We start from the raw sequence: 12,681 nt of genomic DNA, 5'->3' as shown, positions 1-12,681 counted from the left end.
TTAGGGAGGAAACTGGTGGGAGGTGATTGGATCATAGGGGCATATTTCCCTCTTGCTATTCTTATGATAGTGAGTGAGTTCTCATGTTATCTGGCTTTTAAAAAAGCATGTAGCACCTCCCCCTCCACTCTCTGTCTCTCCTGCTGCCATATGAAGACGTACTTGCTTCCTCTTCACCTTCAGCCACGATTGTAAGTTTCCTGAAGCTTCCCTAGGCATGCTTCCTGTACACCCTGCAGAACTGTGAGCCAATTAAACCTCTCTTCTTTATAAATCCCCAAATATCAGGTAGTTCTTTATAGCAGTGTGAGAATAGACTAATACCAGAAAATTGGTACCAGGAGTGAGGTATTGCTAGAAAGGTACCTGAAAATCTCAAATAAACTTTGGAACTGGATAATGGCAGAGGCTGGAAGAGTTTGGAGGGCTCAGAAGAAGATAGGAAGATGAGGAAAGGTTTGGAACTTCCTAGAGACTTGTTGAATGGTTTTGACCAAAATGCTGATAGTGATATGGACAAAGATAGGCAGGCTGATTAGATCTCAGAGGAAGACGAGGAACTTACTGGGAACTGTAGTAAAGGTCCCTCTTGCTATGCTTTAGCAAAGAGATTGGCAGCATTGTGCCCCTGCTTTAGATATCTGTGAAAATTTGAGAGATGATTTATGGTATCTGGTGGAAAAAATTTCTAAGCAGAAAAGCATTCAGGATGTGGCCTGACTGCTTTTAAAAGCCTATATGCATTTTTATAACAAAGAAATGACATAAAATTAGAATTTATATTTAAAAGAGAAGCAGAGCATTAAAGTTTAGAAAATTTGCAGACCAACCATGTGGTAAAAAAGAAAAACCCATTTTCTGGGAAAAATTCAAGGCTGCAGAAATTTGCATGTGTAAAGAAGAGCCAAATGTTAACAGCCAAGACAATGGGGAAAATACCTCCAGGGCTTTTCAGAGACCTTAGTGGCAGCTCCTCCCATCACAGGCCTGGAGATGTAAAAGGGAAAAATGGTTTTGTGGACCAGGGCCAGGGCCCCACTGCTCTGTGCAGCCTTAAGACATGGTGCCTTGTGTCCCAGCCACTCCAGTTCCGGCCATGGCTAAAAGGGGCCAAGGTATAGCTCAGGCTGTTGCTTGAGAGAAGGTAAGCCCCAAGCCTTTACAGCTTCCATTAGGTATTGGCCCTGCAGGTATACGGAAGGCAAGAGCTGAGGTTTGAAATCTAGCCTCCACATAGATTTCAAAGAATGTATGGAAATGCCTGGATGTCTAAGCAGAAGTCTGCTGCAGGGGTAGAGCCCTCATAGAGAACCTCTACAAGGGCGGTATAGAGGAGACATGTTGGGTTGGAGCCACTGCCAAGAGACCCCATTGGAGCACTGCATAGTGGAGCTGCAAGAAGAGGGCTGCCATCCTCAAGAGCCCAGAATGGTAGATCCACCGACAGCTTGCACCATGAGCCTGCAAAAGCTGCAGGCACTCAATGCCAGCCCATTAAAGCAGCTGAGAGAGCTGTACCCTGCAGTGTCACAGGGATGGAGATGCCCAAGGCCTTGGGACCCCAACCTTTCCATCATTGTGGCCTGGATGTGAGACAAGAAGTCAAAGGATATTATTCTAGGGCTTTAAGAGTTAATGACTGCCTTACTAAGTTTCAGACTTACATGGGGCCTGTAGCCCCTTTGTTCTGACCAATTTCTGCATTTTGGAATGGAAGCATTTACCTTATGCCTGCACCTCCATTGTATCTTGGAAGTAATTAACTTGTTTTTTATTATACATGCTAGGGAGAAGGGACTTGCCTTGTCTCAGATGAGATTTTGGACCTGAACTTTTGATTTAATGAGTTAAGACTGGGGGATACAAAGATGGCCCCTTTAGGAGCAGCTCAGGATTGCAGCTCCCAGTGAAAGTGCAGAGGGTGAGTGGACACCGCATTTCCAGATGGATCTTTATTGCCCACAGACCAGGAGATTCCCAGGTGGAGGAGTCCTCCAGGTCACCAGCATGGCAGTTTTGGCCGCCGGGGCTGTTTTAGCCGGCGGGGCTGTTTTGCTGGTGCTGCAGCCTGGCGGCTCTCCATATAAAATACACTGGTCTGGTTGCCCTTTTAAGCTGGCCAGGAGATTCCCGGGCAGCACCATTGTTTCAGCCAGTGCAGTGGGTCACCGCATGGGAAATCACACAGATCCTGGCGCCCTTTCAGCAGGTGACTGGAACACCTAGGAGAGAGTCAACAATTCAACTTAAAAAAAAAAAAAAGGCTCTGAGACAGGGAGCTAGGTCATCAGGCTAGGTGGGTCCCACCCCCACAAAAGCAAACAAAAAGAAAACGACAATTGGAAATGCTCGGGGTTGAGAGTTTCATGGCAAGCACAGCTAAATCCAGGGCACAGCAAGCACAGCTGAACCCAGGGAGGCGCAGCTCGGTGGGAGAGGGGCGTCCACCATTACCAAGGGACTCCACCCCTATGGAGGTAGTCCGCCATTGCTGAGGCAGCTTGCCATTGCCGAGGCAACCCACCATAACAGAGAGAGTCCGCCATTACAGAGGTGGGCCACCATTGCCAAGGCAGTTCTAACCACACCCATATAAACAGGAATACAGGGAAGCTCAACGGCAGCTGGGCAGAGCTCAGCAAAGCCTCCGCAGGCAGACAGTGACTAGGCTGCCTCCTTGCTGGGCAGGGAAGCACTGAAAAAAAAAAAAAAGGCAGCAGCCAACGGATACTCATAAATAAAGCCCTACCTCCCCGGGCCAGAGCACCTGGGGAAAAAAAGGCGGTTTATGAGTTCTGCTGCAGCAGACTTAAAGGTACCTGCCTAGCAGCTCCGAATGAACAATGGAGCTCACAGCTCAATACTTGAGCTCCTATAAAGAACAGACTGTCTCCTCAAGCAGCTCCCTGACCCCCGTATATCCAAAGAGTCACCTCACAAAAGACTGATCAGACTGACATTTGGCGGGCATCATTCTGGGACAAAGATAGCAGAAGAAGAAACTGGTAGCAACCCTTACTGTTCTGCAGCTGCTGCAGGTGTTCCCCAGGCAAGCAGGGCCTGGAGTGGACCTCAGCAGTCCTACAGCAGAGGGGCCTGACTGTTAGAAGGACAACTAAGAAACAGAAATAACTTCATCATCAACAACCTGGAGGTCCACACAGAGACCCAATCTGAAAATCAGCAACTACACAGATAACAGGTGGATAAATCCATAAAGATGGGAAGAAACCAGCACAAAATGGATGAAAACACCTGAAACCAGAACCTCTCCTCCTACAAGAGATCACAACTCCTCACTAGCAAGGGAACAAAGCTGGATGGACAATGACTGTGATGAAATGACAGAATCAGAATTCAGAAGGTGGGTAATGAGAAACTTCTGTGAGCTAAAAGAACATGTTCTAACTCAATGCAAAGAAACTAAGAACCTTGAAAAAAGATTTGATGAAATGCTAACGAGAATGGACAACTTAGAGAGGAATATGAGTGAATTGATGGAGCTGAAAAACACAACACGAGAACTTCGTGAAGCATGCACAAGTTTCAACAGCTGAATTGACCAAGCAGAAGAAAGGATATCAGAGGTCGAAGATCAACTCAATGAAATAAAATGAGAAGGTAAGATTAGAGAAAAAAGGGCAAAAAGGAATGAACAAAGTCTCCAAGAAATGTGGGACTTTGTGGAGAGACCTAATCTACGTTTGATAGGTGTACCTGAATGTGACGAAGAGAATGAATCCAAACTCGAAAATACTCTTCAGGATATTATTCAGGAAAACTTCCCCAACCTAAAAAGTCAGGCCAATATTCAAGTCCAGGAAATACAGAGAACACCACAAAGATATTCCTCAAGAAGAGCAACCCCAAGGCACATAATCGTCAGATTCACCAGGGTTGAAATGAAGGAGAAAATGCTAAGGGCAGCCAGAGAGAAAGGTCAGGTTACCCACAAAGGGAAGCCCATCAGACTCACAGCAGATCTCTCGGCAGAAACCCTACAAGCCAGAAGAGAGTGGGGGCCAATATTCAACATCCTTAAAGAAAAGAACTTTCAACCCAGAATTTCATATCCAGCCAAACTGAGCTTCATAAGTGAAGGAAAAATAAAATCCTTCGCAAACACACAAGTACTCAGAGATTGTGTCACTACCAGGCCTGCTTTACAAGAGCTCCTGAAAGAGGCACTACACATAGAAAGGAACAACCAGTACCAGCCACTCCAAAAACATACCAAATGGTGAAGAGCATCAACAAAATGAAGAATCTGCATCAACTAACGGGCAAAACAGCCAGCTAGCGTCAAAATGGCAAGATCAAATTCACACATAACAATATTAACCCTAAATGTAAATGGGCTAAATGCACCAATCAAAAGACACAGACTGGCAAATTGGATAAAAAGCCAAAATCCATCTGTGTGCTGTATCCAGGAAACCCATCTCACATGCAAGGATACACAAAGGCTCAAAATAATGGGATGGAGGAAGATTTACCAAGCAAATGGAGAGCAAAATAAAGCAGGAGTTGCAATTCTCATCACTGATAACACAGACATTAAAGCAACAAAGATCAAAGGAGACAAAGAAGGCCATTGCATAATGGTAAAAGGATTGATACAACAAGAAGAGCTAATGATCCTAAATATATATGGACCCAATACAGGAACAGCCAGATACATAAGGCAAGTTCTTAATGATTAACAAAGAGACTTAGACTCCCACACAATAATAGTGGGAGACTTTAACACTGCACCATCAATATTAGACAGATCAACTAGACAGAAAATTAACAAGGATATCCAGGACCTGAACTCAGACCTGGAACAAGCAAACCTGATAGACATTTACAGAACTCTCCACCCCAAATCCACAGAATATACATTCTTCTCAGCACCACAGCACACCTACTCTAAAATTGACCAAATAATTGGAAGTAAATCACTCCTCAGCAAATGCAAAAGAACGGAAATTATAACAAGCAATCTCTCAGACCACAGTGCAATCAAGTTAGAACTCAGAATTCAGAAATGAACTCAGAACCGCACAGCTTCATAGAAACTGAACAACTGGCTCTTGAATGTTGACTGGATAAACAATGAAAAGAAGGCAGAAATAAAGAAGTTCTTTGAAACTAACAAAAACGAAGACACAACATACCAGAATCTCTGGGAGACATTTAAAGCAGTCTCTAGAGGAAAATATATAGCAATAAGTACCCACATGAGAAGAGTGGAGACATCCAAAATTGACACCCTATCATCAAAATTGAAAGAGCTAGAGGAGCAAGATAAAAAAAAAACTCAAAACCTAGCAGAAGACAAGAAATAACTAAGATCAGAGCAGAACTGAAGGAGAGAGAGACACAAAAAAACCCTTCAAAAAATCAATAAATCCAGGAGCTGTTTTTTTGAAAAGATCAACAAAATAGACAACTAGCCAGATTAATAAAAAAGAAAAGAGAGAATAACCAAATAGATGCAATAAAAAATGATAAAGGGGATATCACCACAGATTCCACAGATATTCAAACCATCATGAGAGAATATTACAAACAACTCTATGCACATGAACTAGTAAACCTGGAAGAAATGGATAAATTCCTGGACACTTGCATCCCCCAAAGCCTAAACCAGGAAGAAGTCGAAAGCATGAATAGACCAATAACAAGATCTGAAGTTGAGGCAGCAATTAAGAGCCTACCACACACAAAAAAGCGCAGGTCCAGATGGGTTCACAGCCTATTTCTACCAGACACACAAAGAGGAACTGTTACCATACCTCCTGAAACTATTCCAAATAATCCAAAAAGAGGGAATCCTTCCCAAATCATTTTATGAAACCAACATCATTCTGATACCAAAACCCGGCAGAGACCCAACAAGAAAAGAAAACTTCAGGCCAACATCCATGATGAACATAGACACAAAAATCTTTAATAAAATACTGGCAAGCCGATTGCAACAGAACATCAAAAAGCTTATCCACCATGATCAAGCAGGATTCATCCCGGGGATGCAAGGCTGGTTCAACATACGCAAGTCTATAAACAAAATTCACCACATAAACAGAACCAAAAACAAAAACCACATGATTATCTCAATTGATTCAGAGAAGGCCTTTGACAAAATTCAACAGCCCTTTATGCTAAAAACCCTCAATAAACTCAGTATTGATAGAACATATCTCAAAATAATAAAAGCTATTTACGACAAACCAACAGCCAATATCATACTGAATGGGCAAAAACTGAGAGCATTCCCTTTGAAACTGGCACGAGACAAGGATGCCCTCTTTCACCACTCCCATTAATATAGTACTGGAAGTTCTAGCCAGAGCAATCAGGCAAGAAAAAGAAATAAAGGGTATTCAAATAGGAAAGGAGGAAGCCAAATTTTCTCTATTTGCAGACGAAATGATAGTATATCTAGAAGACCCCATCGTCTCAGCCCAAAATCTCCTGAAACTGACAAGCAACTTCAGCAAAGTCTCAGGATACAAAATCAATGTGCAAAAATCACGAGCATTCCTATACACCAATAACAGACTTAAAGAGAGCCAAATCAAGAACGAACTGCCATTCACAATTGCTACAAAGAGAATAAAATACCTAGGAATACAACTCACAAGGAACGTAAGGGACCTCTTCAAGGAGAACTACAAACCACTGCTCAATGAAATCAGAGAGGACACAAACAGATGGAGAAACATTCCATGTTCATGGTTAGGAAGAATCAATATCATGAAAATGGCCATACTGCCCAAAGTAACTTACAGATTCAACGCTATCCCCATCAAGCTACCAATGACCTTCTTCACAGAACTGGAAAAAACTACCTTAAACTTCATATGGAATCAAAAGAGAGCCCACATAGCCAAGTCAATTCTAAGTAAAAAGAACACAGCGGGAGGCATCACACTACTGAACTTCAAACTATACTACAAGGCTACAGTAATCAAAACAGCATGGTACTGGTACCAAAACAGAGATATAGACCAAAGGAACAGAACAGAAGCATCGGAGGCAACACGACATATCTACAACCATACAATCTTTGATAAACCTGACAAAAACAAGCAATGGGGAAGGATTCCCTGTTTAATAAATGGTGTTGGGAAAGCTGGCTAGCCACATGCAGAAAGCAGAAACTGGACCCCTTCCTGACACCTTACACTAAAATTAACTTCAAATGGATTAAAGACTTAAACATAAGACCTAGCACCATAAAAACCCTAGAAGGAAATCTAGGCAAAACCATTCAGGACATAGGAGTAGGCAAGGACTTTGTGACCAAAACACCAAAAGCATTGGCAACAAAAGCTAAAATAGACAAATGGGACCTAACCAAACTCCACAGCTTCTGCATGGCAAAAGAAACAGTCATTAGAGTGAATCGGCAACCAACAGAATGGGAAAAAATTTTTGCAGTTTACCCATCTGACAAAGGGTTGATATCCAGAATTTACAAAGAACTAAAACAGATTTACAAGAAAAAAACAAACAAGCCCATTCAAAAGTGGGTAAAGGATATGAACAGACACTTTACAAAAGAAGACATACATGAGGCCAACAAACATATGAAAAAATGCTCATCATCACTGGTTGTTAGAGAAATGCAAATCAAAACTACATTGAGATACCATCTCATGCCAGTTAGAATGGCAATCATTAAAAAATCTGGAGACAACAGATGCTGGAGAGGATGTGGTGAAATAGGAACACTTTTACACTGCTTGTGGGAGTGTAAATTAGTTCAACCATTGTGGAAGACAGTGTGGCGATTCCTCAAGGAACCACAGATAGATATTCAATTTGACCCAGCAATCCCATTACTGGGTATATATCCAAAGGATTATAAATCGTTCTACTATAAGGACACATGCACACGAATGTTCATTGCAGCACTGTTTACAATAGCAAAGACCTGGAATCAACCCAAATGCCCATCAATGATAGACTGGACAGGGAAAATGTGGCACATATACACCATGGAATATTATGCAGCAATCAAAAACAATGAGTTCATGTCCTATGTAGGGATATGGATGAACCTGGAGAACATCATTCTCAGCAAACTGACACAAGAACATAAAATGAAATGCTACATGTTCTCATTCATAGAGGGGTGTTGAACTGTGAGAACACATGGACACAGGGAGGGGAGCACTACACACTGGGGTCTGTTGGGGGCAATAGGGGAGGGACAGCAGGGGGTGGGGAGTTGGGTAGAGATAGCATGGGAAGAAATGCCAGATATAGGTGAAGGGGAGGAAGGCAGCAAATCACACTGCCAAGTGTGTAGCTATGCAACTATCTTGCATGTTCTTCACATGTATCCCAAAATGTAAAATGCAATAAAAAAAAGACTGGGGGATTGCTGGGAAGGCAAGATTGTGTTTTGAAATGTGAGAAAGACATGAGATTTTGGAGTGGCCAGGGGCAGAATGATATATTTTGGCTCTATGTCCCCACCCAAATCTCATGTCAAATTATAATTCCCAATGTTAGGGGAGGGACCTAGTGGGAGGGGATTAGATCATAAGGACAGATTTCCCCCTTGCTATTCTCACGATAGTGAGTGAGCTCTCATGAGATCTGGTTGTTTTAAGGTGTATGGCACTTCTCCCTTTGCTCTCTCTCTCTACTGCCACCATGTGAAGATGTGCTTGTCTCCCTTTTGCCTTCTGGCATGATTGTAAGTTTCCTGAGGCTTCCCCAGCCATGCTTCCTGAACAGCCTATGGAACTACAAGCCAATTAAATCTCTTTTCTTTACAAATCATCCAGTCTCAGGTAGTTCTTTATAGCAATGTGAGAACAAATGGATACAAACATCTAATGCTCCTTAGTTCCTAAATTCCAGCTTACAACACACAGACACAGATACATACACACAAACACACACACACACACACACACACACACACACACACACCTCCCACAAACACAGCCTGCCTGTGAGCCAATTAGAAGTTATTTCCTTCTGTTAGTGGAAAAGAACAAAATGTGAAGGTTCTTGTCTCCCAGGCTGCAGCAGGAGGAGAAGAGCATCCTTTTGGCCAGAGTTGACTTTTAACAGGAAAATGGCAAACCAGAATCCTGCTCTTCGGGAATTATGTGATTGTTTGTTAGTATCAATATAGATAAGGTAATCCACTAAGTCTGTAAAAACACACAGCTAATGGATTAAAAATGAGCCCCAAAGCTCTTGTGTGTGGTGTGTGTGTGTGTTTGAGTATATACACGAGTGTGTGTGTGTGTGTGTGTGTGTGTGTGTGTGTGTTCTGTGCCACCCAGTGATCAAAGTCAATGGTTGACTCAGGTCACTTGAATTAGAAGTTTTTGTAAAAGATCAGAAGGGTCTACAGTGAAAAGAGGAAGTCCCTGGAGGTCAGTTCATCAGACCAATGCATTCTTCCAGTTGGCTGTCACCCACAGCAACCTTCCCATGGCAAAGGCAGGCTGGCAAGTACTACTGACACTCCTGCCCAGTGAATTTAGACCGGATACACACAGTCAGCAGCTATTTATTCAGAGCCCGGTAGGGCCTGTCATGCTAGAGGGAACTCTGTAAAGTGAGCATCAAGAGAACTCACTTGGGACTCCCATCTCCCAGTCACTTTGAACAGCGTTCTGTAACCGACAGTTCCTACCCCGATCACTGCCAAAAGCAACATTACTCTCTGTATACATAAAGAACAAGGGATAACTGTTGGCTTCCTTTATCCCATAGCTCATGTCCTGGTTATGGCTGCCATGTGCCATAAAAATATGCAAGAGTTTGCATTTCACAACCATTTGACTTTCATACGTTTTTATTTCCCACAGAAAGCCCTGCTCTACAGCATTCTGAAAAACACCTTTCACCAAACCAGGGTCTCACCTTGGTCTCTGTGGCAGAAGAGCAAACTGAAAGGAAAATTTGTGTATTTGGATGTTGGCTCCAAACTCTCTCTGGCCCTGGTCACCTGCTATATATGATTTAGCTCTGCTTGGAACTGAATGGTGATAGAACCAAATTACAGGGTTGAAGAAAAGTGGCTGGTCTCAGCATCACCTTTGCAACACTCACCCTCTGAGAAGGGTACCCAATATTGTGAGTGCCCATTCAGATGACCATTGAGGAGGGGTTATACTGGGTGCTCCTGGAGGGTGGAGGAACGGGCAAGCTTCTCACCCTGAGATAGAGGGTATACTTGTTTCCTAGGACTCCCATAACAAAGTATCACCTACTGGGTGGCTTAAGACAGCATATTATTGTCTCACTATTTTAAAGGCAAGAAGTTCAAAATCAAGGTGTCTGCAGGGCCTTGGTCCCTCAGAAACATGTCGGGGATTCTTCCTGGCCTCTTCCCAGCTTCCAGTGGTTTGCTGGCAGTGGCAGTCCCAAGTGTTCCTTGGCTTGCAGATGGATAACTCCCATCTCTGCCTTTGTTATCACATGTCCTTTTCCCTGAGCATCTTTTCTCTTCTGATTAAAAAAGGAGGGGGGCTACTCTACTCCAGAATGACCTCATCTTAATTTAACTAATTACATCTGCAATTACCCCATTTCCAAATAAGGTCACATTCTGAGGCACTAGGAGTTAGGATTTCAACATATCCATTTTGGAGGGGATACAATACAACCCATAACAGAGAGGGGCAGAATCCCCAGAACAAGGAAAAGATGGTGTCTCAGGGGTTTCATAATTAGCAAGGTCCAGTGTCCTGGGAGGACAGCAGGAAGCTAGCAGACCTCCAAGGCAGGACCCAGGGATTTCAGCTCTTGCAATGATCTTGTGCTCAAGCTGGATATAAAAATAGCAAAGCTACCCTAGCCAGACCATGTCGGACTGGACAATTAGCACATCAGGGTGGCCGGTGTGAGGTGGGGACCAGAGCACCTTCCCCAGTATGCTGGCCAATGTGGTCCTCAGAACTTTCACAACCCAGGGTAGGGGGGCATCAGAGAAGGAGTCCCAAAAGAGACAAAAATCAAATCCCCCCTCTTGAAGCCGAGCTTATTTTAGTTTGAAAAATTAATGTAAACAGAGTTCTTAACCCCAACTAATGTGGCAACTGCAAATTTATAGCTATTCTAAACATATTCCTTCACCTATAGTCATACTCCTTTTCCATGCACTGCACAAGGACCTGCCCTCAGGATAAGAAAGACATGAGTCAACGTGGCAAATGGGGTCAAAATTGACAGAAAGAGGGCAATCATGCACGTCAGCAGGGAATAATGATGAACCTGGAGAAACCAGTATTGCTCCAGACCCCGCTTCCAAATCCTTGCAGAAAAGAATATTAATATTAATAAAATTCCAAAATCTGATCCCAGAGCAATAATAGAACACCCATGCCAAACTTCACAGCCGTGGGGAGGATGCACGTAGCTGAGCAATCTGTGGATAGCATTCTTCGGCTGAAATTCTTGAAAGCTTGTAGTGCTCAGGCCAAAACGCTCTGGAAACCAAGTCCTGTGGAAAACACAAACTTTATGAATCACACATGTGGCCACAAAGCCAGCCCTGCAGCTCTGAGTGAAAAGATTTGCACAGAAATCTGTCCCCACACTGAAGACCACCAGGGCTGATGTAGAGCACCATGGGTCCTGAGAGGATGGAAAACTCACTCAGCCCTGTGGGGACTTTCTTGGCAAACTCTGGAAGATACAATCCAGTGGAGCGCTGGGCTGGAATTAGACACGATAGACAAAAGGACCACTTCTCACTGACTAAGGGGTCTGCCTGGAGAAGAGGCCTCCAGGGGGAGAAATGAATCCTTTTCTAGCTACTTAGCCTCTTTGTTCCTCTGTTTTCTCATCCTTATGTCAGGGAGCACAGAAGAGCACTTATCTCATGGGGTCCTTGTGAGGGTGAAATGAGTTAGTACACAGGAAGCACTTAGAAAGCGCCTGGCCCCTCAGAACAGCCAACATAAGTTCTCACCTGCAGCAAGCTCTTACAGCCAAGCCGAAGGTTTGGAATCTTCCCCTGAAGCTGCATCTCTTCCAGCACTCCCCCTAAAATTTCATTTCTACTTTACAGATCTCGGATTCCCTTCCCGCTTTGTCTCCCAACAACCTATTCACAATCTGGAGTGCTTCCCACTCAATGTCATAGGACCTAAGGACAGGAAAGGCCCTGCTAGGTCCCCCAGTTTCCGCCTCTGCCCCAAGGCACAGCTCTGTTCACACTGACTCCGACAGATGGATGTCGTTTCAATACAGGAAATATTTATTGAACATCCACTCTGGGCCAAGCCTTATGCTCGGCGCTGTTAGGAATACACACAGGAGTGGGGCAGGCCGAGTTCCCGCAGTCTATGTAGGAGAACTGGAAACTCCAGCAGCAGCTGATGCTGCAGGCCACAAGCAGACTTTCTTCTTCTCTGGGAAACCCCAGTTTCTGCTCTTAAGGCCTTTGATGATTGGACCCACCCAGATCATGAAGGATAATCACCTTTATGTAAAGTCAACTGACTGCAGATGTTAATCACAGCTAGATTTGCGTTTGATGAAATAACTGGTTACTGTAGGACAGCCAAGTTGATATATAAAATCAGCCATCACCACAGACTCATTTGTCCTTGCCCTACCCACTTTATGTTTGGTGTTTCTTCCTGAGTCATAGCTCTATAACCTGTAACAATTTCAGGCCCACCATGAGATGCAGAGAAATCAGCTTTCCGTGGA

At 43.7% G+C, this 12,681-nt stretch overlaps 1 long non-coding RNA gene across 1 annotated transcript in view; it reads right to left on the bottom strand.

The window, feature by feature from the left end:
• Positions 1 to 6,257: 6,257 nt before the first annotated feature.
• LOC144580778 (uncharacterized) overlaps positions 6,258 to 12,681 on the bottom strand; it is a 107,763-nt gene continuing 101,339 nt past the window's right edge. The window contains exon 4 of the long non-coding RNA XR_013530903.1: positions 6,258 to 11,464. This is a non-coding gene — a long non-coding RNA (uncharacterized LOC144580778). The remainder of the gene's footprint in view (positions 11,465 to 12,681) is intronic.

This window comes from Callithrix jacchus, chromosome 2, assembly GCF_049354715.1.
Source record: "Callithrix jacchus isolate 240 chromosome 2, calJac240_pri, whole genome shotgun sequence".
Taxonomy (NCBI): Eukaryota; Metazoa; Chordata; class Mammalia; order Primates; family Cebidae; genus Callithrix; species Callithrix jacchus.
The sequence above is the reverse complement of the archived record's forward strand: the minus strand, read 5'-3'. Positions and strand labels throughout refer to the sequence as shown.